Below are 26,949 nucleotides of genomic sequence, written 5' to 3' on the forward strand. Positions count from 1 at the left end.
AAGACAAGTTTATCCCAGGCTTCTAAAGATATATATGATGACTGCACCCAAGGAAAGCAGAGTCTTTCTCCAACAATTCTTTGTGGAAACTTATGTTAACCTTGAGCACTCCGTCTTTGGAACACCAAATATTTACTACTATTTCCTGGATAACCTTCATGCTGAGTGACGCTCAATAAATTGTATATATTGCCAGTGGAAGTGAGTTCCCCAGGGGAATTCTGATTTGGTTATTCTTTCTTCATACTGTTTTGTTTTTTAAAGATGTCCAAATTTCTTTTCCTTACCAACTAATTTCTATCCCTTGCCTTTCATTAATGACCAAAATTGAAACCAAAATGGAGGATTTACCTCAGAGAGGCCCTGCGGGTTAGATTCTTTCCCTGTGCGTAAGATTCTCATTATATTAAAATAGCTATCATGTAGTCCCTGACTAAATATTTGTGGAATATTGAATCACTAAGAAACAGCATGCATACTTTGGAATACAGCATCTGGCATCCAATGCTCCCCTAAGATAGAAATGGAGGGCTGGGTTCTTAGGGAGAGCACAGTGCCCAGGGTGAGTCATACATGAAGATCCCTGTGTAATATTTGTAAATATTCTGTATGCAAGTAAAAATTTGGTTAGAGCAAACACTTGGGGGAGGTTTGTTTTCATTATTTTGGGAATCTGCTTTTTGAAATTACATTTTTCTTAAAAAAAACTATTGGAGAAGTTGCAAGTTGAAAAATTTAGCAGAAAATACGGAGCTCTCAGGGGAAGTTTTAAGAAATAAAAAAAAAGGGGGGAGGGGGCTTGACAAAAGATCAATGAACAAACCTTCTCAGGAGTCCAAAGAGGCCAGCCCTTTCCCCCCCTTTTTTAGATATATTTTTAAAAATGGAGAAATGACACAACAGGGCTGTAAAATATTTACATTTGATGGATGAACACTTTTGCACTTACAGATACGGGTTTGTATATATAATTTCATTTGGCAATAATACCAAAAGCATCACTACATTGCCTATGTATAATGTCAGGCAAATCTACTGCTTCAACATGCACCCCCCTTCCCGACCCCGTCTCCTCCTGCCCCTCTCTACTGTCTCACTGGGATAGATGCTGAGAGGGAATGGAGGTTGGGGTGTGCTTTGGTTGCCAGGAAACCACACTGTGTATATAATTAGTCTCCCTCTCCTCTACCCCAACCCAGCAGATTTTTAAATTTTAGTTTTTTAAATAAGTAATACATGGTTTAAACATCAAAAAGTACAAAGGCTCTCTCTCCCCTTATCCCTCATCCATTCAGTTCCCATCTTCCTTAATAAGCTATTATTTTGTTTGTCTTTCCAGATATTTTTTTACACATAAGTAAGTCATATAGACCTATTTTATTCCCCCTTGCCTTTTTTAACACATGGCAGCCTGCTTTACACACATGGATATTATGTATATTTGTATTTTTCTGCATGAGTTTTCCATATTGCTACATTAAATTCTTCATTCTTTTTTACAGCTGAAGAGTATTCTATTGTGTGGATTTAGCACAGATGATTTAATCAGTTCCCTTTTGATAGACGTTTAGGTAGTGTCAATCTTTGGCTATTGTACACACTGCCTCACAAATAACTGTTGTTTAATGTGTTATTTCCCACATATGCAAGCATATCTAGAAGCTAAATAATTCCTAGGGTCAAAGGGTATATATATATATTTGTAATTTGGATAGATACTGCCACCAACAATGTATGAGATTGAGTTTTTGTTAGTCTGATTAGTGAAAAATAGTAATTCATCCTAATTTTGATTTCCGTTCCTTTTATAACACATGAGGTTGGGCTTTTTTCCTTTCTTTTTTCATTTTGATATATTTAACAGCTGCTCATTATTTCCCTTCAATAAACTCTCTATTTATATACTATGCACCTTTTTCTATTGGGTTGTTGGTGTTTCTTATTGATTTGTAGGGTGATATAAATTGTGAATATTTTTTCCAAACCATCATTTATCCTCTGGCTTTATGATTTTGGGAGACTACGTGTTTAAAAAAATTTTTTTAAAGTTTTATGTAGTCAAATTTGTCAATCTTTTCTTTTAAGGATTTTAGACTTTGGGTCATAGTTAAGAAAGACCCAATCTATTTTGAGGTTATAAAAAATTCTTCCCTGTTTGTGGGAGCAGCTTGCTTGACCAAGGACAGTTAAGGTTTGACCTATTCTCATTGTAATATCAGGTGCTAAATATAATCTATACCTGAAACTACCTCCTCCTTGAGACTCCCTGAGACACTTTTGTCTACAAGATAATCTATAATCCTCCCTTCCTCCCTGCTGATTACAATCAATCCCTTCCTACATTGCAGGCCCCCTGCTCCCCATCTTTTGCCCTCATACCATTGAAATGTTGAGCCCTTATAACCAGTTTATTCAGCCCCCCAAAGCGTGGACTATTTCCATGTTGAGCTCTGAACCCGCCGCCATTCAGAGAAGCTCCTGATTTTGGGGCAACGTGACTCAACTTCCCCACCCTGTAGGCAAGCCCTATAATAAAAGCTCATGTCTCAGAACATGTCCGGTGCTTTCTTTAGTCCTTTGGCTAAAATAGCCCTGTTGGGCCGTGACACTGTTTTAATCCAATATTTCATTTTTAGATTGATATTTTTGTTTATATGGAATTTACCCTGTGTCAAGTTGCTTCCAGGTGGCTAGCCAGTTGTCCTGACACCATGAATTGACCAGTCTCTTTTTTTACTTAAACATGACCCTCCTTATGTGTTCTGGCAATCTCTTTCCTGAGCAAAGCAGAGCTGAGCAAAGCAGAGCCTCTGGGGCAATGCTCCTATTTGCTGTGACAGCAGGAGCAGCGTCTCCCATGGACTAAAGCCATCCTGACAGCCTCCTGCCCAGGGATGTGCTCCAGGGGATCTCGCGGTTTGCCCACTCAGCCTCCCCATGGCTCCCACCAGAGAGGAAATGCAGTAGCTAAGAACCACTGCACTCAGTGGGGGTGGGGGTGGGTGGGGAGTGGGTGAGGATTAGGCGTTGGGCCTCAATAAATAATTAGAAATTGTCTGCTGTGAGAATGTCCCTGGTGATTGCTTACTCTGGAATTTTGCTGGGTGGCACACAGAGTTTTATTACCCAATTAAAACACAGCAGATTAAAGTGTGTGAAAGAAAGACAGAGTGGAGAATAAATCTGCCAGGGAGTGGGCTGTGGAATACCCAACCTCGAAAAGCCTGAATTTATGGCTCAGGGAAAATGGAGAAAAAGCGTAATCTGGATTCGCCCAAAGGAGTCATTAGGCAGGCACTTCCTGTGAGGGAGACCAGGCGTTTTGCTTTGGGGAGGAGGGGTGGTGCAGGTTGGGGGCCAGGACAATGGGAAAAGAAAAGAGAGTGTTTCAAGTTGAGGGTGCAGGCTCTGAACAGAAGGGAAATGCAGGATGCGTCAAGGCAGCCGAGGGTGATGTGAACTAGCTCTCCTGGTGAAGCCTCTTTAACATCCAGCGCTGAAACGGTTCTTGGGTAATTCGGCGGTGCCTGTCGCCCAGTGTTGCGTAACTGGCAAGATAGGTCATGACAGGTTCTCAAACGGCAGTGAAGTAAGAAGAGGCAGGGTTATCATAGTAACCACACAATGAAATATACTTTGAATATTTTGAAAAATAACAATTTTCTTATTTATGTGTGCAGCACTCCCTCTAGGGTTCAGTACATCTTTTCCACTGTTCTCACCAGGCTGATTTGCAGTGCTGAGTTTCAGCGCGATGGGAGATCCTGAAACTGCCGCATTAGACCCTCTTGCTCCTTTTGGTACTCAGTGAAGGGGCAAAAATGGATTGTTCTTCTTTCACGTGTGGAGAGGTGAACATTTCGCCTCTGAAAAGAAGGGACAAATCCCTGGGCTTCCCCCTGGCTTCCCTTTCCACCCTGGCTAGGATGGCCAGACGTTGTTAGGTTTGGGACCAGTCGGTCTGCCGTTTGTACCTTCTGAAATGACTTTATGAAGTGTGTCCACAAACAAGTATATCACATATATCCAGAATTTTTGATGAAACCATCAGCTGCCCTTCTTTGGCCTGGAGCTTGGGGCTGCTGCATTTCTAGCCATTGAACAAAACAAAACACAGACACCGTAGGAGGTCTGTCCTTGCCTTTGTCCTGCGGTAAAGCAGATTAATAATGAGATGAATGTCTATGCCGGGTGGCTGGGTGCCCTGGAGCTTGACTCTGCACCCCAGCCTGCATCTGTCTGTAGGCATAAGATCAGTTCTTCACCCCCAGCTCACAGGCACTCGCCCGGCACTGGTATGTTCTCTAGTCTAGAAGCCACCCTTGATTGCTTGTTGATGTAAACCAATTCAATTCATTCATTCAGCAAATACTGAACACCTACTCTGTACCAGGCACTGGTAGGTGATGGCAATAAAGCATAGAACAAAACAAAGATCCTGCCCTCATGGAGTTTACAATCTGGTTGGGGGAGGGGGAGATGGCAGAAAGTAAACAATTAGTAGAGGCACCAAAATCTAAACGACGACAGAGCTAGATAAAGGGGATCAGTAATGTGAGGTTTGGGGATGAGTTACAGTCTTAAGAAGGAGTGGGACTCACTGAACAAAGACTTGAAGTTGATGAGGATGTAAGCTGTGCAGCCCCCTGTGGAGAGTGTTCCAGCAGGGAACAGCCAGGGTAAAGCCCTTATGCTGCAATGTGCCTAATGGGTCTGAGGAAGAGCCAGGAGGCCATAGTGGCTGAAGGGGAGATGTCCAGATCGGGTGTTGTGGTTGGGGGCAGAATGCAGCCTTCCAGGCCATTTGGCTGCTATGTTGAGAAGAGATGGTAGGAGGGTAAGGGAAGAAGCAAGGAGAGTAGTCAGGAGGTCATTACAACAGCCCAAGATGATGGAGGCTCAAATAAGGAGGGGCAGCGGTAGTGGTGAGCAGTGGTCATATCCCTGATGAATGGGATGCTGGGAGCAGGAGGGGAGGAGCCCTGGCAGATGCCAAGGGGTATACTCATAAGTATCTGGAAGGATGGAGTTGTCATTAGCTGAGAAGCGGTGGGCTGGGCTACAGCAGCTTTTAGGGGAAGATCAGTTCAGGTCTGATGAGTGTGAGATGCTGATCAGACATCCAAGCAGAGATGCCTAGGCATGCTGAGACCTTGTCATGCAGTCCTGGAAAGATGTCATATTTAAGTAAGTATGGTCTGTAATGGCTTAAAAGAAATTTTATTTGGCGCTTGGTCATCCTTCCTGGTCTAGTCATAAGCTTCCCCTTGAGCCACCACCCTGGCTAGTCCTGCCCTGGTCATACTGCCATTAGCGAGGCTGCCCCCTCTATACCGTTTGGGATGATAAGAGCTGCCCTTAACGTCTCGGAAAGGCCAGTGGCTGCTGCCCTTCTGTGCCGCATAATTCACTAATAGAGCAGGTACATCCATATGGCTTGGATGATAAGAAACTGCCCTCAGTGTCTCCAAATGGCCCTTGACGCTTCTGCTTTACACGCTGTGTAGTTTGAAACTTTCAACCCCCAGTATCCTCGAGAAAGTCCTAGCCCTCCCCTCAGGGTCACACCAAAGGCAACAGCCCCCAGATTCACATGCTTTCTTCTACCCGCTACCTCCACGGACCCTTGCAGGAGCTCAGGCTGGGTAAGCCCAGAGGGGCCCTCTGGCACCCACATTCTCCCTTCTCCTCCCCATCTCCCCATCTCTCTTTGATCTAACAAACCTGTCCTTACAGCCATTCTCCGCTGGCTGGTGGCTGTGTTTGTGTTTCATCCTCCAAAGAACTTTCCTGTAATGCCCAAAACACAGACCAAAAATACAAAGTAGAGAGAGAGATGGAAAGATAAATGAGTAATTATTTTCTTTATTCTGGTCTCTTCAAGGACATTAAAGAAGATCCATATCAGAAGATCTGGTCTCTTCAAAGACATTAAAGAGGATCCATGTCAGTCCTTCTTATGCCCTCTTTTCTTTCCTCCCCAAGTCCTGTCACAATCCATACTCCCCTTATGTTCCCCTCAAAACACTCCCTCCCCTCAGCCCCAGCAAGCTGTCTCCCAGCTCTGGTCTCTCCTTGGGATATAGATTGGCCTGATCTCTTTGAACTCTTTCCGTCCTCACACCAGCTCCAGGAACAAAAGTGATAGAGAAGGCTTGTCTTTGGAAGCTGGGGTACAGTTGGGGAGAAGGGAAATTAGGTCAGAAATGCTGGGAGTCTCATGGGCAACTTGAGGTAGGAGACAAGCCAGCGAGCAGGCCAGTGTTGTACCTTTTCCCTACTACATGTGCACTTGGGCACGAACGGTGGCACTTGGCCTGGTAAGGCTGACTTGGTGCCTTGGCCTTCTCAAGTTGCCACTAAAGCCACAATCTGGATAAGATTGCGAGAAACTCTGGTAAGGTTACATAAACGTGAGCTATTTTGCACTTTTGCTTTCAACAAATAATACTTTTAAGTGCCCCCACCTCCACTCTCCACCCATAACCAGTGGTAAATCTCATTAATTCATCATTTCTCACATAGCAAGTTCCACATACACTCATTGAAGGTATGGATGTGCAGCGATGTCACCCATCACCAAACAGTTCACCCCGCATTCATTACACGTATATATGGGTCAGGGCCTGGACCAGGCACTGAGAGGATGAGATGAATTGGACATACAGCCCCAACTCCGAAGATGCTTGAAATTGGGGTGGGGGCGGTGGTGGAGGGGAGCACATAATTTTAATATCCAGTAGTTAGGACTGTGAGATAGTAAGGCCTAGCTCTCCCAGCCAAGCAGTAGGCCAGTGAACCTTACCCAGGAATGTGCATTAAAAGAGATATGACAGATAGAAGAAAAGGAAACCTTAAGAAAATTCACCAGGGCATTGTCGGAAGAGGCTGTCCACTACTTCGCACTGCCCTTCCTCTGTGCTTGCAGGGTTCCCTTCACCTCCCCTGTGATCACTCTTCATCTCATCACATGGTCCATTTCATAGTGGGCATTCCCCACTGGCCTGCTTCAGACTGGCCAGGATGGAGCCATCTTATCTACCTCTGCTTCCCCAGGACAACAGGGGGCTCTGGACTCGGTGACTTGACTGGATGGATGGATAGATGGGTGAGTCCTTTGTCAATAGAAACTACATTACCCATTGCTTAGAGTACATTTAGAAAGTTTCAAAAGTGCTACAAGATCCCTATTGAGCATGTTCTTTCTTATCGAACCCTTTTAAAGCTCAGTTAACAAGGGGATTTTTTTTTCTTAATAGGATCAGATATTAATTGTACAGTGAGAGTCAAAAGGAAATAAGATTATGTCACAGAAATTTTCCTTATTGCTGCTGTTTTTTGGAAAAAGTATTGTGTAAAACCAGAGCTACCCTTTTCTGACATGATTAAGATTTTGTTAAAAAGAAAGACAATGTACTTTCTGCATGATTGTTCAGTAAATTTACAACTGCTCTAATTAAAAAATTTTTTTAATAAAAAAGAAAGACAATGTTCTGTGTTCACTTTATTTAACAAAGGAATTGCATTTTCCCCATTATGAATATTATATAAACTCATATAGAAAATTAAAAAAGAAACACATCTTGGTGTATTTTCTATCGATAATTTTTCTATGTCGAGGCTTTGTTTTGTGTATACCCAGCCTCATTTAAAATAAAATTCCTAAGCGTGAAGAGTAAAACCCTGGGAGCTAGTCTGATTGCTCTCTAAAATGCTTTTCAAGATTTTGAAAGATTTATTCAAGTTAGAAAGTTAGGCAATAGTTAAATGGGCATAGTAACTGGGTCGATTAAGGGTGATAAAATCCTTCACACAGTGAAGCCTAAAGCGATACTTAACAAATAGAACATAAACTTAGGCACTTGTGGCTGATAGTAGGAGGTGAAGAAGAGACTAGAAGCCCCACAGCGCCTTTTAAATGTATCAAAATTAAGAGCCACCCCTGCTAATCTGTGAGAATCAGCAAGCTTCCCAGGCAGTAAAGGAGAAGAAAGGCATGGTATAGGAGTTAGCTGATTATCTTTGCGTCAAATTAATATATGAAATTAAATGAAAATAAATCTATCCCAGTGTCAACAGGGAATCAGACAACCAAGAGTCCAAACTCTTTCCCAAAGTAAAGTCATTTGTCATGGGGAAAAGACTACATTAAAGTGTTGGTCAGTTCTATACTAAAGTAGGTGCTAAGTTAGCAAATATTCTGGAAAAGAAAATGGAAATTCTGTTTTGGTAGCAGTAGTCCTAAGAGGACCCCAAAATAGACTTTAAAAATCTTGGTTCATTAGGGCCTATTGGTTACTCACTCAGGACAGTTTCTAAATAATCAGCCCTGCCTTGTCCTCAGCCTCACCTTGGGGAACTCAGCGAGGCTCTAGGGTGGGTGCACAGGTGATGGGGTTGTGAGGAAGTCAGGATATATGCAAGCATAAGAACCCCCTCAGTGGTCCACTCCCTGCTACTTTCTTAATTGGCTGTTAATACATGGGGACCTCAAGCACCTGAGCTTCAGGGTCTGAGCCTGGAGGAGGTCCTGCTGAGCGTCACCAACTCCGGCTTCTGTTGATGGGTATGGCCTCTGGCCTTGATATATGTGCCCATCAGCTACCAACCCTCCACTACCATATTACCTGCCCATTTCCCCCTTGTGATGCTGTGCAAACTTTGTTCACCTCATAACTTAAAAACAAAAACAAAAACAAAAACAAAAACTCCTGGACATTGTGCATTGCTGGTGGGAATGTAAAATGGAGCAGCCACCACGGAAAACTGTTTGGAGATTTCTCAGGAAGCTACCTGTGGAATTACCATATGACTCGGCAATCCCACTTCTAGGTACATACCTCAAACAAGTAAAAGCAGGGACTCCAATGTATAGTTGCACACCAATGTTCATAGCGACCTTATTCACAAGAGCCAAAGGGTGGAAGCAATCCAAGTGTCCATCCATGGAAGAATAGATTAAAAAAATGTGGTATTAACATGCAATGGAATATTATTCAGCCATAAAAAGGAATGAAGTTCTGATACATGTGACAACATGGACAAAACTTTAAGACACTATGTGGTGTGAAATAAGACAGACAGACACATAATGTATGTGAAATAAACCATACAAATGTATGATCTCACTTCCATGAAATATCTAGAATATGCAAATTCATAGAGACAGAAAGTAGATGGCAGGTTACCAGTGACCAAGGAAGGGGGAATGGGGAGTTAATGTAAAATGGGTACAGAGGTTTTGTTTGGGGCAATGGAAATATTTTTGTAATGGACAGTGGTGATGGTAGCACAACAGTTGTGATGGTAGCACTGAACTGTACACTTGAAAGTGGTTAAAACAGGACATGTTATGTTGTATATGTTATGCTACCAAAACAAAAACAACAAAAAACCTCCTGTACACATAATAGCAAAATTGTTTACAGAAGGAATTTTCCTCCCTATAAACAAGGACATTCTCCTACATAACCACAATACAACCATCAAAATCAGGAAATTAACACTGAAGGGTTACTAACATCTAACCTCACAGATGGCACTTAAGTTTTGCCAGTTGCCCCAATAGCATCCCTTAGAGCAAAAGGATCCAATCTAGGATCCCTCGTTGCATGCATTTAGTTGTCATATCTTTGGTTTCTTTAACCTGGAAGAGTTCTTCAGTCTTTGACTTTCATGAACTTGATACTTTTGAAAATGACAGGCCAGTAATTTTGGCAAAATTTAATTTATGTTTTATCCATCCATCCATCCATCCACCCATCCATTAATTTATTCATTTGGGACAGGCCTGAATTGATCATCTACCATGTGCGGGGTCCTGCTGGGCATTGGGACATACAATATCCACGATGGATGTGGACCTCTCTGTGGGAGGGGCCTAGGGCTTTGTGGTTAAGGATCAAGATTTTGGATTCAGAATGTCTGGATTCAGATTCCAGCTCTACTACTTACTTCCATTAAAACTTTGGGCATATTACTTAACCTTTCTAGGCCTCACAGAAAGAGGAATGGTGGCTAAAATTACCTACTACATAAGATAGATATTTGCTTGAAATGAGATACTATTGGAATCTTTTACTAATAATCAGTAACCTGCATTTGAAAATGACATTCTGCAGGAAGATGCTAACTGGATTCTATTTCACATTATTTTAAAAAGGAAAAATTATAACACATTACACATCAATTCAAAATCGCTACCAATTTCCTACAGCATAACTAAAATGCATGAAAACACATAATTCTTAGTAACAATAATTACATTAGGATGCAATATGTTTATATTGCTTCTTGATCACCAAAAAGTTACAAACAGTTGCTTTATGAGAAGTAACATCTTTTTCATTGCAATAACTATTTTATCCCTTTGATTCCTTGTCCACAATTCCCTTCAAAACTTTCTCAACATTTCTGGGCTTCATGTGCTCTAGGCAAAAACAAGGGCTCAGTATGGAAAGCACCGGAAATGCATGCAGGACAAGAGCTGATGACGGAGAACAGCTCACCCTGAGCATGAGGCTCTGAGGCTGCTCTTAGCAACTGCAACATCCAAAGAGCACATCCCCTTTGTGGATACTCTTTGGGTTTTTCCAAATGCTTGTGAAAGGTGCTGCTGTGCTACCACTTGAATTGGGAAAGTAACTAGAAAACTTTCCCCACCTTATTTTGCTAAAAACATATTAGACCTTTGGACATTATATAAAGTTAAAATTTTCCATCAGCCTAAAATCCGTGAACTATGCACTGAGAGAGACAAACATTCTATGAAGTTTGGATATTAAAAAACAAAAGGTGTCATATCTGGGAGATATTTGGCAGGCTCTGCTAGAATACATAAAACACTTAAGACAGTGCCTGGCACAAAGAAAGTATTAGCTATTATTATTTTACCATTATGAACACAACGTTCTAGTGAAGAAGGCAGGCAACTAAACATGTGACTGGTAAAATCATTGTGGACCGAGATAAGTTTTCTGAAGAGCTTGAATACCATGGTAGCAAATAATGGAAGAGGGTAGGGTGCTTCAGGTAGGGTGCTGGGGGTAACTCCCTGGGGGAGGTGCTGTCTAAATATAAGCCTGAGGGATGAGACGAAGCCAGCTGTGAGGGGACCCAGGGGAAAGCATCTCGGGCAGAGGCAAATGCAAATGCGGAGGCAAAGGCGGGACAGAGCTGGGGGGGTCTGGGCACTGCAGGGGCAGAGATTGGCTAGTGGGGAGCAGGGAGGACTCTGTTGGATGAGGCCAGAGAGACAGACAGCACAAGATCATGCAGAACCTTGCAGTTCCATTACAGAGCTTGGATTCTATCTAAATGCAACTGGAAACCAAGTAAGAATTTTAATAGAGGGGTGATATGATCTGGTTTATGTTTTTAGATCGTTTTTGCTGAGGAGATTGGGCTGTTGGAGGTTTCCAGGGAAAGCAGGGAGACTAGTTAAGAAGCCAGTCCATTAATCCAGGTAAGAGAGGAGGTGATGTTGAAGATGGAGAGAAGTCAGAAACGAGGAATATTTTGGAGGAAGAATTATTAGACTTGATATCTGGTGAAGGAAATGGTCGATGCTCAGATTTTTGGCTTTGATAACTGGGTAGGTGGTGGTACCAATTACATGGAGGAAAGACTAGATGTAAGGAAGTTGACAAAATTATCTCCAAAGCTGGGATGTGCGCGCACATACACACACATTCACACACTCACACACATGAAGTATTATATCCCCCATGTCTTTTGGGAGGTATTATTCACAAAAGGCAGTCTGGCTATAAAATGATGAGGTAGTATAGTGATTCCACTCCACAAATACAAGAAAAGACCAAATTCTGACTTTTACTTCAGTCCCTCATAGCACTTGTTAATTTTGGCTTTGGTCCTTTCTTATAGCTCCTATTGGGATACATGGCTTTTTGTTTGCTTTGCCTGTTTTGGTTGGAAACATGAAAACTTATGAGCCATTGTGGTTGCAGAAGCTAATAAGATTGCCCATTATTCTCCGGTAGGTCCTGGCTGCAGTGTACCCATTCTATCTCTCCTTGCAGATTAACCAAAGAAGTGATGTTGGGAATAAATGACCTTTCTGAAGAGATCCATGTGGGATGAATTGTGGGGATGAGCGTTGTGGACCACAACACTAGCAGGAAAGACTGCACCAAGGAGCACCAGCATTGGGTGGTTGTGACCTACTGTGCTGGTTTGTATATTTGTGTTCCCCAGAAAAAGTCATATTCTTTAATGCATTCTTGTGGGGGCAGATGTATTAGTGTGGATTGGGTTGGAACCTATTGGTTCAGTGTCCCTGGAGATGTGACCCACCCAACTGTGGGTGATAACTCTGATTGGATAATTTCCATGGAGGTGTGGCCCCGCCCATTCAGCGTGGGCCTTGTTTAGTTTACTGGAGCAATATATAAGCTCAGACAGAAGGAGCTCGTAGGAGCTGGAGCTGAGAGACATTTTGAAGATGGCCGTTGGAAGCTGATGCAGACATTTTGGAGAATGCCATTTTGAAACGCAACCTGGAAGCAAGCAGATGCCAGCCACACGCTTTCCCACCTAACAGGTTTTCCAGATGCCAATGGCCTTTCTCCAGTGAAGGTACCCTTTGTTGATGGACACTTTATGGCCTTAAGACTGTAACTTTGTAACCAAATAAACCCCGTTTATAAAAGCCAGTCCATATCTGGTGTTTTGCATTCTGGCAGCATTAGTAAACTAGAACATCTACTGAGATCCAAGTGCTGGCTTCCTCCCTTAACTGACTCAGCTTGTTTAGTCAGATCACTAGTTTCACTGAGCCCTGGCTTCTCCATCTGTGAAGGGTTTGTTTTTGTTGTTGTTTGTGGGAGGAGGAGATGGCAGGGGCGAGGGGCAGAAAAATAATTAAATACTATGGAGTATTATCATAGAATAGTCTGGGTTGTGTTACAGAAACAAATAAACCCTGAAGTCAAAGTGGCTTCAGTGGCTTAGCACAACCAATGCTGATTCCGATGCGGGTCATGGGGGTGCCGCACCGTCTGGAGACTCTGGGGTCCAGATTTCCGTCATCTTGTGCTGTAGCCTCCACAGGTGGTCTCCGAGATTGCTGGGAAAGGGAAGGGAGGATGGAGGATGCAGGACTGCATTGTATATTTGTATGGTCCAGGCCTGGGAGTGGCTTATGTCACCTCCACCCATCTGCCACTGACCAGTTCTTAATCACGTAGCTCTAATAAAACTGCAAGGTAACCTGGAACATATAGTTTCCCACATAAACAGTAAGAGAAAATAAAATGGGCATTGATGAAATCATAGCATTCTCTATCATATATAGGTAAACATGTTTTATAAAAGATTGCCTCTTGTTTTCTCTGGCAATGATGCTTTGAAATGACCAATATGGAAAAAAAAATTAGGAAGCAAAGGGTATAAATGAGGCACAAGGTGATAACCTTCCTCTGGATAATGGGGAAATCATTTTCCTCTTCAGAGGGTACAGAAAAGAGGCCTGTGGAATAAGAGTGGGGCTGGAAGGTGGAGGGTTAGGGATGGGGAATTGGAAAGAGACAAAACGTTTTGGTTGGTAAAGTTCACAATTGTGATGAAAGTGTAACTGGAGAAGAAGGTTTTACATCTGAACTGAAAACAAATGTCATCTTTAAAAGCCAACTATTTTGTAGCCAACAGAAGAGTAAAGTTTATAACATTCATTGAGGGCAGTAAGTTCCAAAACCAAGATTTTTCCTGCAAATTAAAAGAAAGAGCTATTGCTGGAAAGCATTTCCAAGTTAAATGTTAAGGATAGAAGGGGGCAATAAAAAGAGATTTGCAGGGTGACTTCTACAAGTTAGAAAAACTAAATGGTGTCACGTCTTCCTATGTTTGTAACTTGTTTTGGAAAAAAAAGTCTTTAGGAAAGAGAAATTGGGTGATTGATAATGTGTTTCGATGCAAAAGCTGTCGTTAAATTTTTTAAGAAACGTAATTGAGAGTTAAAAGCAACATGATGACAATGGTGGGTCTCTCTTTAAATTCTTGATGTGAATCTCAAGTGGCCCCTTAAGGCTGTCCAAGTCCCTAGTCTGTTCTTCACTCTCACTCTCCCAGACAATTCTTTCACACCTTCTACTCTTCTCACATCCACAACACCTCCTCCCCTGCCTCCCTCAGTTGATGAACTTGCCTCCAGCGTTACCAAAAAATTAAAGCAGTAAGAAAAGAATGTCTATGACCTCCAGCAGTGTGTGGGAAAACATTTAATAACTGTCCCTCCAGGTGAAAAAGACTTGATTTGTAGTGTTTGCCAATTTTTGTAGTGTAAATATTCCCATCACGGTTAATTTCAATCTACCAAAATATCATGGAACATGAAGCTGGAAGAGATGGCAGTAGCACACCATACAGATACAAAAGCTATAAACAATCTTAAATGAAGAGACAGTGGTAAAATATAGTAAAATTATTAGGAAGTGATGAATTTTGAGTGTGGGTTATCTTTATTTATAAGGTAATTTATTTAATTGTAAGTTTACATTAACTTAACTTTTGATAATGGCTGTGTTTAACAACTGGTTTCCCGAATTCCTGAAAATTTATCAGTAGACGCTCATGAGCGGGAACAAACATCATTGGTGGATTCCTGCCACCACAACTACCCATCTCCTGGCATTTATATTTACAGACTCTGCCTTCCTGCCTGTCACCTTGGATGAATTTGCCCTGTCGGTCAGAAAGAGACACACCTAAAGAGATGCCAGCCCACTCCAATACAGGTGTCTGGTGGCCAGCCAAAGCACGGATCACTCAGGCTCTGATGGGGAGATGTTTTACTCACCTAGAGAAGAGACAGAACAAGGTCAGCTTCACTTTTGGGAGTCGGTTACCTCTAGCCTATGGCTGAGGCAGATAGATGTTCTATGCCCAGCACCCCTATCTTGTGTTTGTGTGCCTAAGTAGAGGAATCCTGATCCCTCCCCACCAGGGACAGATGTACCCCCTCCACCTGGGGTGTGAGTTGGACGCTGTCAGACATGCCCACCACAGTCAGATTCTCGTCAGGGTATATTTACACATGCTCAGGGGATATATCTTGTTTACTGAAGAACACAGCTACAAAAATTCTTCTTCCCCTCTCTTACATCATCAGTATTTGCTCTTTACTGGATCATGCATTTCTACATACATATGTGTTATATTTCTCCCATCTTAATCACAATAAACAAAACAAAACAAAACAAAAACCTCTCAGCCCCATTCCCCTGCCTATATCTTTGCTCTACTTTGCAGCAAAATTCCTCAAAAGACTTATCTATATTTTGTATCTCCAAATTCTCTCCCCCATTCTTTTTTTCCTTGCAATTTTATTGATATATACTCACATACTGTATGATCATCCAAAGTGTACAATTGTTCATAGTATCACCATATAGTTGTGCATTCATCACCACAGTCAATTTTTGAACATGCTCATTACTCCAAATTAAGCAAATAAATACATAAAAATAAGAATAAAAATAAAAGTAAAAAAAGAACACACAAAACAACCCATCCCCACTACTATTCATTTACTTTTTTGTCCACATTTTTCTACTTATCTGTCCATATACTGGATAAAGGGAGTGTGATCCACAAGGCTTTCACAATCACCCTGTTACCCCTTATAAGCTACATTGTTATACAATTATCTTCAAGAGTCAAGGCTACTGGGGTGCAGTTTTATAGTTTCAGGTATTTACTTCTAGCTATTCCAGTGCATTAAAACCTAAAAAGGGAAATCTATATAGCACATAAGAATGCCCTCCAGAGTGACCTCTCCAATCCATTTGAAATCTTTCAGCCACTGAAACTTTGTTTTGTTTAATTTCACTTCCCTCTTTTGGTCAAGAAGATTTTCTCAATCCCACAATGCCAGGTCCAGGCTCATCCCGGGAGTCATGTCCTATATTGCCAGGGAGATTTACACCCCTGGGAGTCATGTCCCATGTAGTCCCCTATTCTCTCTTAAACCCACCTCAGTCTTTTTCCTCTCTTCTCCTCAAAACTGCTCTTGTTTCGTGTCACTGATGACCTACACATTGCTAAATTCAACAGCCAATTCTCAGCCTTTACCTTACTTGAACTGGCAGTGGCTTTTGACATAGTTGGTGACACCTTCTTCCTTGACACATATTTTTTTATGTAATTTTATTGAGATATATTCTCATAATGTACAATCATTCAAAGTATACAATCAATTGTTCATAGTATCGTCATATAGTTGTACATTCAATGCCACGATCTTTGAACGTTTTCCTTACTCCAAAAAATAAAATACAAATAAAAATAATATCCAAAACATCCCCTTCCCCACCCCCCCATTGTTTGTTTACTTTTTTAAAAATACAATTTTATTGAAATATATTCACACACCCTACAGTCATCCATAGCGACACATATTTTTTAACTTGAGTTTCCTCCTATTTCACTGGTCACTCCTTCTCTCTCAACTTTGCTAGTTTTTCTTCTTCTTTTTGAACTCATAATGTCAGTTTGCCCTGGGCTCAGGCCTTGATGTTCTGTTCTCTGTCTACCTACACTCTCTTGCTTGGTGATCTCATTCAGTCTCACAAGTTCAAATATTATTAAATGGTGAAGATGCCAAAATTGTCTCCATACCAGTCCTTACTACTAAACTCCAGACTTGTATGTCCAACAGGTTACTTAATATCTCACTTGTGTGATTAATAGGCATCTCAAACTCAACATTTCTGAAATTGGGCTTCTGATCATCTCTGAAAAATCATCTCCAATCATAGCCTTTCCCTTCTGAGTTGACTGTAACGCCATTCTTTTTTTGCTTATGGTCAAATCCTCGGAGTTGTGCTCCACCCCTCTTTTTCTTCCATGTCCCACATCCAACCCTTGGAAAATTATGCTGGCTGGTCTACCAACAAAATATCCAGAATCTGGCCATTTCTAACCACTTCCACCATCATTTCTTAACTGAATTTGTTCAATAACCTCCCAATACAAGTGTAGGTTTTCCCCTACCATGGGTTCTCTCTCTGTAGCTCAGGTGATCCTTTAAAACCCAAGCCACATCACACCACTCCTGTGCTCAAAACCTTGCAATGGTATGCATCTCACTCAGAGTAAAAGCTGAGACCAGAAACCATCTACCCCACACAACCATTGTCTACATTGACAGGATTCTACTATTCCAGTGTTTACACTGATGTAATTCTATAATTCCAAGACTTTAATTTTATGCTTATAACTTCAATGCTCACTCCAGGGACTTCCTGAGTCATTTAAATAAACATCAAACTGAAGCTTCCAAAGACAGTTTATATTCTAATACTGAGCCACTCACCTCAAAACAATCATCTTGCTGTGCTCCCCCCAATTCTAAACTATTTTATCATGATCCTTTACCTAAGCCCAATGAAGTCCATGCACTGAAAGACTCATCACAAACAAAACCTCATAAATATCCTTCTTGCCTTTGCCCACTCCCCTCTGAGACTCCACTAAGACTCGATGGTGCTGGATAGTCGAGATAGGGCTCTGTCTTGGCATGGTAAGAGCAACTTAGGTTTGTCTTATCAATGGGTTGTTTGGTGACATTTTTTGGGAACCAGCTTCTACAAAGCTGGGGTCCTTATAATGCTCCCCCTCCACCTCTCTGAGACCCTTTGTCACCACTACTCTCGCTCACCCACTACAGCCATTCTGGACGTTTCTCTGTTCTTCAAATCTTCCCGTGAGCTCCAGGCTCCCCACTTCTGCTCTAGCTCTTCCCTAGGCCTGGAAGTCTGCTCTGCTAACTCCCTCAGCTGCTCGATGAAGCCTACCCCGTCCACTCTGTTTAACACCTTCTAACATACTATATAGTTTGCTTTTTAAAATGTCTATTGTTTGTCTCCCTGCCACCCCACCTCCCCCTTTGAATGTAAACTGCACAGGGACTAGGATTCTTTGTGAATTTTTTTTCACTGATGTACCCAAGCATCTAGTAGGACCCCAAAATGTTTGTTGAATTGAATCAGTCACACAAATCACTCACTAGCTCCTAATGGGTTAAGAGGTACAGAGGTTTGTTTTCCCTTGGAAACAACTGAGAATAGAGCGTGCTCGTGCTGCCTTAAGTGATGGGGGATGGGCGGGACGGGGGGGTACAGCAGGGAAACCGAAATTAGGGAAAGAATCATTATGAACCTTTAATAGGTCTTTTCCTGTTGCTGATTTTGTGCTTCAGGTTATGACCAATGGCGATAGCATTATTTAAACAACACATGGTAGTTTTTAAAAATAATTTCTTTGGGATGTTTTTCTTTTCTTCTAAAACAAGTGAACTCTGAAACTCAAGAGCTCCAGTTTGAGTGTAAGAGAAAAACCTTTATGTGGCGATAAAATAGAAACCAGCACTTCCATTCGCCCGTTTACTTCCCGGGCTGTTCTTGAGGAGCGGATGTGTTTGGACGGCGGGGCTTAATGAGGCCAATTCTGTAACTGTTTGTGAAGGGCTTAGCTTTGCCTTGCTCTCCTCAGGGGCTTAAGAAACTGGACATTTTAGAATGCTTTTTACAAATGAAGTACAGGGTTCCTGTTGCTTTGATCAGGTGAAACGGGGCAGCAAAAAAGATCATTGAAATAATTTTAGATCTATACTTGAACGGCTACTGAATCCGTGTGAAAACACAAATACCTATTAAAAGGGTCAAACTTTTACATGTAAATTACATCTGATGCTCCTGTGGTGGGGGCAGTGACTGTCTCAAAATGTTACCTCTGCTCTAGAAATTTAAACATTGCCTTTGAGTGGAAGCCCAAGTTCTCACCTTTGTTGCAAGGCAAGTTGGTCCAGGTATTTAGGGTGGAATTTGCATTTGTTTAGAAATCCCTTAAATTCCTCAGCCCAAAAGAGCCCTTTTATCCTCTAAGTACAGGAGTGGCTTCAGTTACCTTCAGTTACATTCCAGAAGATTTGGGAGCAATTAGCTAAGAGCCAAGTTGTGCCCCCAATGGACTCGGGCCTCTGGCTCTAACTCCTTCTTGAACCACCTGGTTTTGCTGTTCAGTGCCGAGAGCAGAGTGATGCATTGAGCCACGTTGGCCCACTCTCTGTTTGGAATTGTATCAAAATTAATTGCATCACCAGGCCCCAGTCATTAATTTTCATATACTCAGCTATGTGAGAGCAGTGGGACATTTATTTATAATTTTGCTTCAACTTGTAATTCTTTACACAATAACATTGGTAGATTAGCCTCCTGCTGCTGCTTTATTGGAATGTCAGCTGTAATAAATAGCTCCTCCACTATGCAATTAATTTATCACAACGATCACAATTTTAGTAAACAACTCGATAAGAATGAGTTTCTTCTTCTTATGCTGAGCCCAGTTATGTTGCCCCACAGCTTTGGGTACCATTGTCCCCTTCTTCAAAAATTCTGGTGGCACTCTCATAAAAGATATTCTCCAAAAGAACATCTTGGGTTTTTCCTTGAGGCCGGAGGTCTGAGTTTGGCCACTGTGATGGTGGAAGTTACCTTGCATTTTAAATCTAATCAAATGAATTTTCTGAGATTGCCAGAAATAGATGCCTCAGTCAGACGGCAGCCAGTTCATCTCGCTCGGATTTTAGGCAGAGCAGTACTTAAACCATCAGGCTAGAGATTACTTCTGAATGGGACCTCCAAAGAAAGAAATAGCACTTATTTCCTTGGCCAACTCACTCCTGTGTTAACATGGCTTCCTTTACATTCAAGTTTTCAGAAGTAACAGAGATCCGTGCTTTGTTCCCCAATTTGGATGGCTGAGGGGTTCCAAGTTCAGGTGGCAGGGAGCAGGGGATTGTTAGGGCTCCCAGGATAGGAAATTGTCAGGACAACTGGGAAGAATTATAAATAGAATAAAGAGGATAAAAAGAAAAAAGCCAGATTAATTTGAAGAGCAATTTAAATGTTAAATTTTCCCAGAAAAAAAAAGAAATTACAATCTCAAGGCTGAGAGGAAAATTTGTGTCTCCCAATCCTGAAAGTGTCTACATATTTATCTTTTTAAAACCTCACATTTTACTGGTTAAATGGCAAAGAAGCCAGCACACATGATATTACAATATTATTTATTGTTTCTAGAAAGAAATGTTTTATTTTTACAGATTGGTCAGCTACCTGGAAGAGGAAGTATTTAGTAACTGAGTAGAGGAAGTATTTAATAACAAAGAAAACACTATAGGGGTTTGAGATATTCATTTCTAGCCACGACTATAATAAACCTCATGTACCATAATACTTTATCTAATTTATAATAGAAGAGGTGGGGACAGAGGTATGGGTGATGAAGGACAGCTGGAAAATAAAAATGTTTGTCAGTGTGGGGCCTTTTTTTAGCACTCTTTGATTCCCTGAGACTAGGTAGCCCATCCTTGGATTTTAGGTAGTTGTCCTGTGGGCCCTAGGGTATAGCTGGCCCTTCCATCTGGGATCACTGGAGTCAGTCGTGCATCATATGTTGAGGTCACCAGTAACTGAGGCAGAGAGAGACTGACAGAGAGACAGACAGACACATAGAGATAGAGATAGTTTGGGAAGGATACATTATTTGATATACAACTATAAACGTGTTGAAATAGTCATCATAGGAAACATCATTTTTTAACTCTCTTACATACATTTTATGGTTTAATTTCATTTTTATTTTGAATTATATGGGTGGGGGCTGGGGTGATAACAGTTTACCTCAATCCTTTTAGGTGAATCCTTTTGGCCTTACCCAACCCATGGCCCAAATCAGACTGAATCTATTGCAGCTGATTTTATAGATTCCTCTTGTTGAACTGTAAAAAAGGCTTATTTCCTGTCTATTCCACTGTGCCTAATAGAAAGAACCTCAAGAAGGCAAGAGATTAAGCGAGGGAACAAACACAATTCCTGGGCTTGTATTTGGCAACAGTGAAAAGCTAACAAATGGGTAAAACCTACCCAACAAGTTCATCCTGCTTCCCTGGGGTTATCAGGACAAATGTGAGACTGTAAAGTTTAGAACAGATTCTTCAGACTTCTCTTTGGAATCACCACTTCTTGGGCCTCCATTACTTAAGTTACTTCTTGGTCACTCTGAATCCTCTGTGCATATATGCACGCCTGATTGTGCGTGATCCCAGGCACACTGCCTCTTCTGGTAGTCTGGGCTGTGTTAGATAACACGATCAATTTCTTTGATATAGTCCAGAGCTGAGCCGATGTGGAAAATAATTAACTTATTTGTAAGATGTAACCATATATTTTTTTTAACTCTCTCAGATTAGGCTTATTAATTCTCTTTGCATGCAGTGTTCTGGCCAGATGTGGGCCAGCTGGTCTACCAGCTTATCAGCACCAGCTTTCCCTGACCTACCCTGTGAAAGGAGGGGGTGGGTAATCAAGTACCTGGCAAGCACTGTGCTTGATTCCCTTTCTTTCTCAATCTTCCCCCTCCACCGCTCAGAGAAAGTCTGCTTACGGCCCCTTGCTTGTTTTGTGATGCTTGATTCTAGGCTCTGCTGAGGGGCAACTTGTATTTCCCAGTTCCAGTGCTCCTTAGATTTGAATTGGCAGGTTGTGCCAGGGCTCTTGGGTTTTTTGCAGCTTCTTTCCTAAGGCCTTGAGATTTTTTTATATAGAGGCTTCCTTTTCTCCAATTTTTAGACAAATAGAGAAGACCTTTCTAAGGAAACATGGTGGAAAGGATAGGGAGCCTGTTTGATTTATAAGGAGTGACGGATCCAGAAAGATCATGGGAAGAAAGCTGACACTAAGGGAGTATGGACAACACAGACCTGAATCTTCCAGAGCTTACCCTAGGACAGATCTCTGTTATGCTGTTTTCACCCAGGAGGAACAGTACTCCACTGCCCACAATCTTAGGACTCCTAACATTATAGACTTCTCAAGGTGCTAGGAGAAGAAGAAAAGGACTTTTCAAAAGAGTTTAAAGGCAAGAAGAAGAAAAGTCCAGCGGTTTTTTAGTCTATAGTATTTGAAAAGCTTTTCAAACAAACCTTCTGAAGTCCTGGAGTTGTAGCTGGAGCTGCCAGGGTTGAGCAATCTTGAAACAGAATGATTATGAGCTTTGATGCGGTGGCTTGTGGTGCATTCACAATATTTATGTCCCATGCACACAGGTATGTGAGTGTGATGTGAGAGTCAGCTTGAGAAATGGAGAGACCAAAAGGAAGGAAGGAAGGTCTTCACCTTCTGTCACTCCTTGAAATGGCAGCGTCTAACCAGATCTTCTGACCTGACTTGACTTTAATTTTTATTTCATAGAACTACCCACACTTCTTAATTAATATGTTTTTGTACTCATTTTTCTTGAGGCCACTTCTTGCTCTTTTTCTCTTTTTTTCACCCTGCCATTTTTTTGTTTGAAAGGCAAAACTGTTAATGCATTCAAAATCTTTCCTTTGCTGTCATGTTGCCGTTAAGTTTTGTTTGTTAAACTTTCTCCCCCTCCCTCTCACAGGTACATCTACTCACCTGCAGTGGAGAGAGTCCAGTCATCCTCTGTCAAATGAGTCATCGCAAAGAGGGACTGGTTTGGAGACACAGCTGGGGGGGGGGGGGTGTCCCTTAGCCCCAAACTGAGACTAGATTGAAATATCTTAAGGGGAGTCAATACAATAGAATAGTCAATTTTCACAAATTTGGTACTTGATAAGTATAGAAGGCAAATGGCACTTTCAGAAGCATGGAAAGCACATGAGGGTTCTGTTATGGAGAAAGGGAAAACTGGGGAAGATGTGGTTCTTGTCCTAGCCAGACGTTTGACCTCGAGAAAATTTATTAACCTCCCCAAGCCCCAAGGGCTTTATAGGTAAAGTAATTTCTCTGCTGAAAGGCAGGGGACTGGACCTTGATTCTCCTGGGGTCTCATCCGGATCTAAGGTTCTGTGAGTCTCTGGCTGCAGATCAGAACAAAGGCACACTTTCATCTGGAGTGCTCGATTCTAAACTTCCAGGCAGGTTTGGATCCACTTTCCTTGGAATACTCCACAACACATAGCAGGCTGGTAGTCATCTTAACAGTGACCCTGGACTGAACAATTTACCTGGCACTTCCCTGCCTGTGGACACTAGCTTGTCGAGTAGTGGTTATTATGGGGCGAGGAGGGAGGGGCTGAGTCACAGTGTTGGGCCAACAGCCTGCCGAGGGACGCCAGCTTCTGAGAACAGGCGGTTCTCCTGGGTTAGCCAGCTATTCCCAGGAGCCAAAGGTGAGTGGAAGGTGGGATCTCCAAGGTCTTCACCTGCCCCCATGCTGCCCTCCTGCATCCCCTATAGTGCTTCAGGGCAGAGGAAGCCGTGACCTGGAAAATCAAGTGTCACTGGAGAAAAAGACAAGTGTTCACAACTCTTTCTCTAAAACCCTTCAGAGCTGAGCTGCTGGGTCTGTGTTAAGCTGTTTGAGTTATGGGTGGAGAGGAGTGTCAGAAAAGTATTCACATAAGAATGAAAAAAAAAGAGAGTAAGAAGTGGAAACAGAGATGAAGGAGGCAGAAGTTTGGGGAAAAGAAAAGGATTAGGGAGAGCCGCCACGCTGATGGCAGAAGAGGGTTGTGCAAGGAGAATTGAAGGGCATTTCATTGTTTGTTGAAGGAGTGTCAAGTCCTCTTTCCAGGGTGCAAACTCCTGCCCTGAAATTTCCTTCAGGAAATTAAAAATTACTCTTCAAGAGTTTTTGGATTTAGCTGTTCTTTTCACTGACACCTGGTCCTGAGCTGGGCTTAGGAGGTGGCCAGGGTTTATGTGAGGTTGGCAGAAGTTTTTCTCTGCATCCAGAGGCCAGCAGCAATTCACACAGCCCCTGGTTTTCAAAAGATCTTGCTGATGGGGAAGATTATGCACAGTGTTGGGCAAAGTGGCCTGGCCGTGTTTGTTGATTGCACAGATTATTCCTTTGACCAAAGCCGGGAATGATGGCCGATGCCTTGTGTATAGTTACAGAGAAGTGAAGCAGCGATGTCACTAAGGGAGGCCTCCTGGGCCCTGGAGGCTGGGTCTCATGTCTTGGACAGCTTCCACGTCCAGGTAGACAAAACATCCAACACCCACAGCTCTCTGTTCCTTGACCTCCTCCTTTCCAAAGCATGTCACCTTCTTCAATATGAAGACCAGTTTCTGGACCTTGCTGTAATTCAGGGCTGTTCCACCTCACACACTTCCAGCAGCACCCTCTCGAAGCACAGTCTTCCAGAACCCCAGCTTCTGCTCTCTCTCTCCCATTATACCTATTCTGAACTGATCCTCTCCCTTCTTCCATTTCTTTTCTTTTCTGCATTAGTGAATGCCAATACTCTACCCAGGTTCCAAGTCAGAAACCTGGGTTGTGTCAGAGATACTATCCTTTCATTTGCTCTCCAACCCAATTGCTTCCCAGATTCTGTAGGTAAACATAGCTCTTCATTCTCTCCCATTTCCATGACTGCCCCATATCAACTCCTTAAATGTAATTGGTGCACCTGGCAGGCCTGCTTGAGAAGTTCACCAAAAGCCACTAGGAGCATCTACAATCTGCTTTTAGAATTCCTCTTTACCAGTGTCCTGCTTTTCTGATTCCCTTGATTTCTCAGTACTGATTCTAGCTCTATACTTTCCATCTAGCTTTTTGGAGTGGCCTTGATGTCACCAAGGAAGAGGATTGAACACCCACTGGCTGTACCTAAGTTTGGGCCTTCATCACACCTAGCCTGGACTGTGGCAAAAGTTCTCTAACTTTCCTTCCTGCCTTGGGTCCCTTGCCTGAAACACCAGCAGCCCCTGGGAAGTGGAGGAGCAGACCGAGCTGGTGCACCAAGTTCTTATCGGAATGGAAGAAAACTCACAGAGCCAGGAGTTTGGCGATGGAGAGAGGTTAGAAACCATGGGAGTCAAAGGACTGCTAAGTTTCAACTTGTGGGTAGACCCTCCTGGTTTCAAGGGGCAGAGATAGGGTGGACTGTGAGAATTTGGAAATAGTAAATAGTGTTTTTATTTTCCTGTCTTTCTTTTATTTCTGAGACTGTTTTGGAGAGGAAGTGCTGAGTGAATAGCCAGTGTGGGTATCTGTGCCAGTTTGAATATATTATGTCCCCCAAGAAAAAAGCCATAATCTTTTAATCCAGTCTCATAAGATATTGGATTGTTTCCATGGAGATGTGACCCACCCAACTGTGAGTGACACCTTTGATGACCTCTGATTGAATGTTTCCATGGAGGTGTGGCCCCGCCCATTCAGCATGGGCCTTGATTAGTTCACTGGAGTCTTATAAGGGGGCTCACAAACAGAAGGACTTCAGAAGAGCTGCGACTTAGAAGTTTTGAAGACAGCTGTTGAAAGCAGACTTTTGCTCCCGAGAAGCTATGAGAGGACAAAACGCTCCAAGAGCAACATATTGAAGAATGCACAGGAACTGAGAGAGAAGTTGGAACACAATCCGGGATCAGCAGATGCCAGCCACGTGCCTTCCCAGCTAACAGAGGTTTTCCAGATGCCAATGGCCTTTCTCCAGTGAAGGCACCCTATTGTCGATGCCTTACCTTGGGCACTTCATGGCCTTAAGACTGTAACTCTGTAAACAAATAAACCCCCCTTATAAAAGCCAATCCTTTTCTGGTGTTTTGCAAGTGGCAGCATTAGCAAACTGGAACAGTATCTGAGAAAGGCCCTCTTTGCACCCTGGCTCAGCCTCCCTGGAAGGGTTTACATAGGAATGTCTTTGTGATGTGTAGAGGTAGACAGGACTTTAATTGACCTCAAAGCCTTCCCCATGACCTGGCATGGTAAATTAGCAGCAGGAACAGAAGAATGTTTCTTGTTGATCTCAGAGAGATGTGGAAAACATGAGAGAGGGAGGGAGAGAGAGAGAAAGAGAGAGAGAGAGAGAGAGAGAGAGAGAGAGACACTTGACTCTCAGTGCCAGGATAGATTCATAAACATAGATCAGAGGGGCTGATGGTCTTCTCAATAGATGTAAACGTGAACAGACGACAGCAAAGTTTAGAAACTTCCTTCTTGATGCCTCTAGAGCCTTTGGAGACTCCCTGGAACTTAAATATAACCCCCTAGAAAGGGGTCAGTCTCAGGGGATTCCTGACAGTAAGCTTTTTGAGGGCAGGGAGCATGCATTACTTGTCTTCATGGGCCCAGCATGCAGCACAGGTGCTTGCATCTCTGACTACATGAAAGAACTGCCCTTCCTTCACATATGAAGAATGTTTCTGACTCCACAGCACTCCAGGCTGGTCAGTGCACATCTGGGGTGCTAGTCCAGTTCTGGGCACCTTGCTTGTAGAGACTGAGAACGTGGAGAGTGTTCAGAGGAGGCTGGTTAGGATATTGAGAGGTTATGAAAACATGTCTAACTCTAACCTAAACCTGTTCCACAAGCTCCAGGATATACTCTCTTTTGTACAACTGTTTTTAAATGTACCACTGTTCCCTTCAAACCTAAGATGTAGAAAAATAAACTTATCACCATATCTCCAGGCCGGGTCCTCTCCTTGTGTTCCTGGCTCAGTAAATGACCCTACCCTACACTTAGTGACTCAGGCAGAACCCTGGATGTCATCCCTGCTGCTTCTCTTTCCCATAGAATCCTTAATTTCACAGTAATAATAATGGCAATAATCATGGGTAACTTCCATTGAGTCCTGAATATGTGCCAGGCAATGTTGTAGGAGCTTCCTAAGTATTAACCCTTTTAATCCCTCATGACAACATTATGAAGTAGGCATTGTTATTATCCCCCTTTTACAGATGAAGGAACTGAAGTTGAGAGATTAAGTAGCTCAAAGACATAAGCTAGTGAGTGGTTGAGATGGGATTCAAATTTAGGCAATGCACTTGTCATACTGGAGTGATTTTTCCTTTTCTTTTCTCCTGTGGAGTGTAAACTCATGGAGCAGGAATTTCCTTGTTTGTTATTGTATCCCCATTGTAGAACCTAGCAAAGTGCCAGCCCAAAGT

This window comes from Choloepus didactylus, chromosome 7, assembly GCF_015220235.1.
Source record: "Choloepus didactylus isolate mChoDid1 chromosome 7, mChoDid1.pri, whole genome shotgun sequence".
NCBI classification, from domain to species: Eukaryota; Metazoa; Chordata; class Mammalia; order Pilosa; family Megalonychidae; genus Choloepus; species Choloepus didactylus.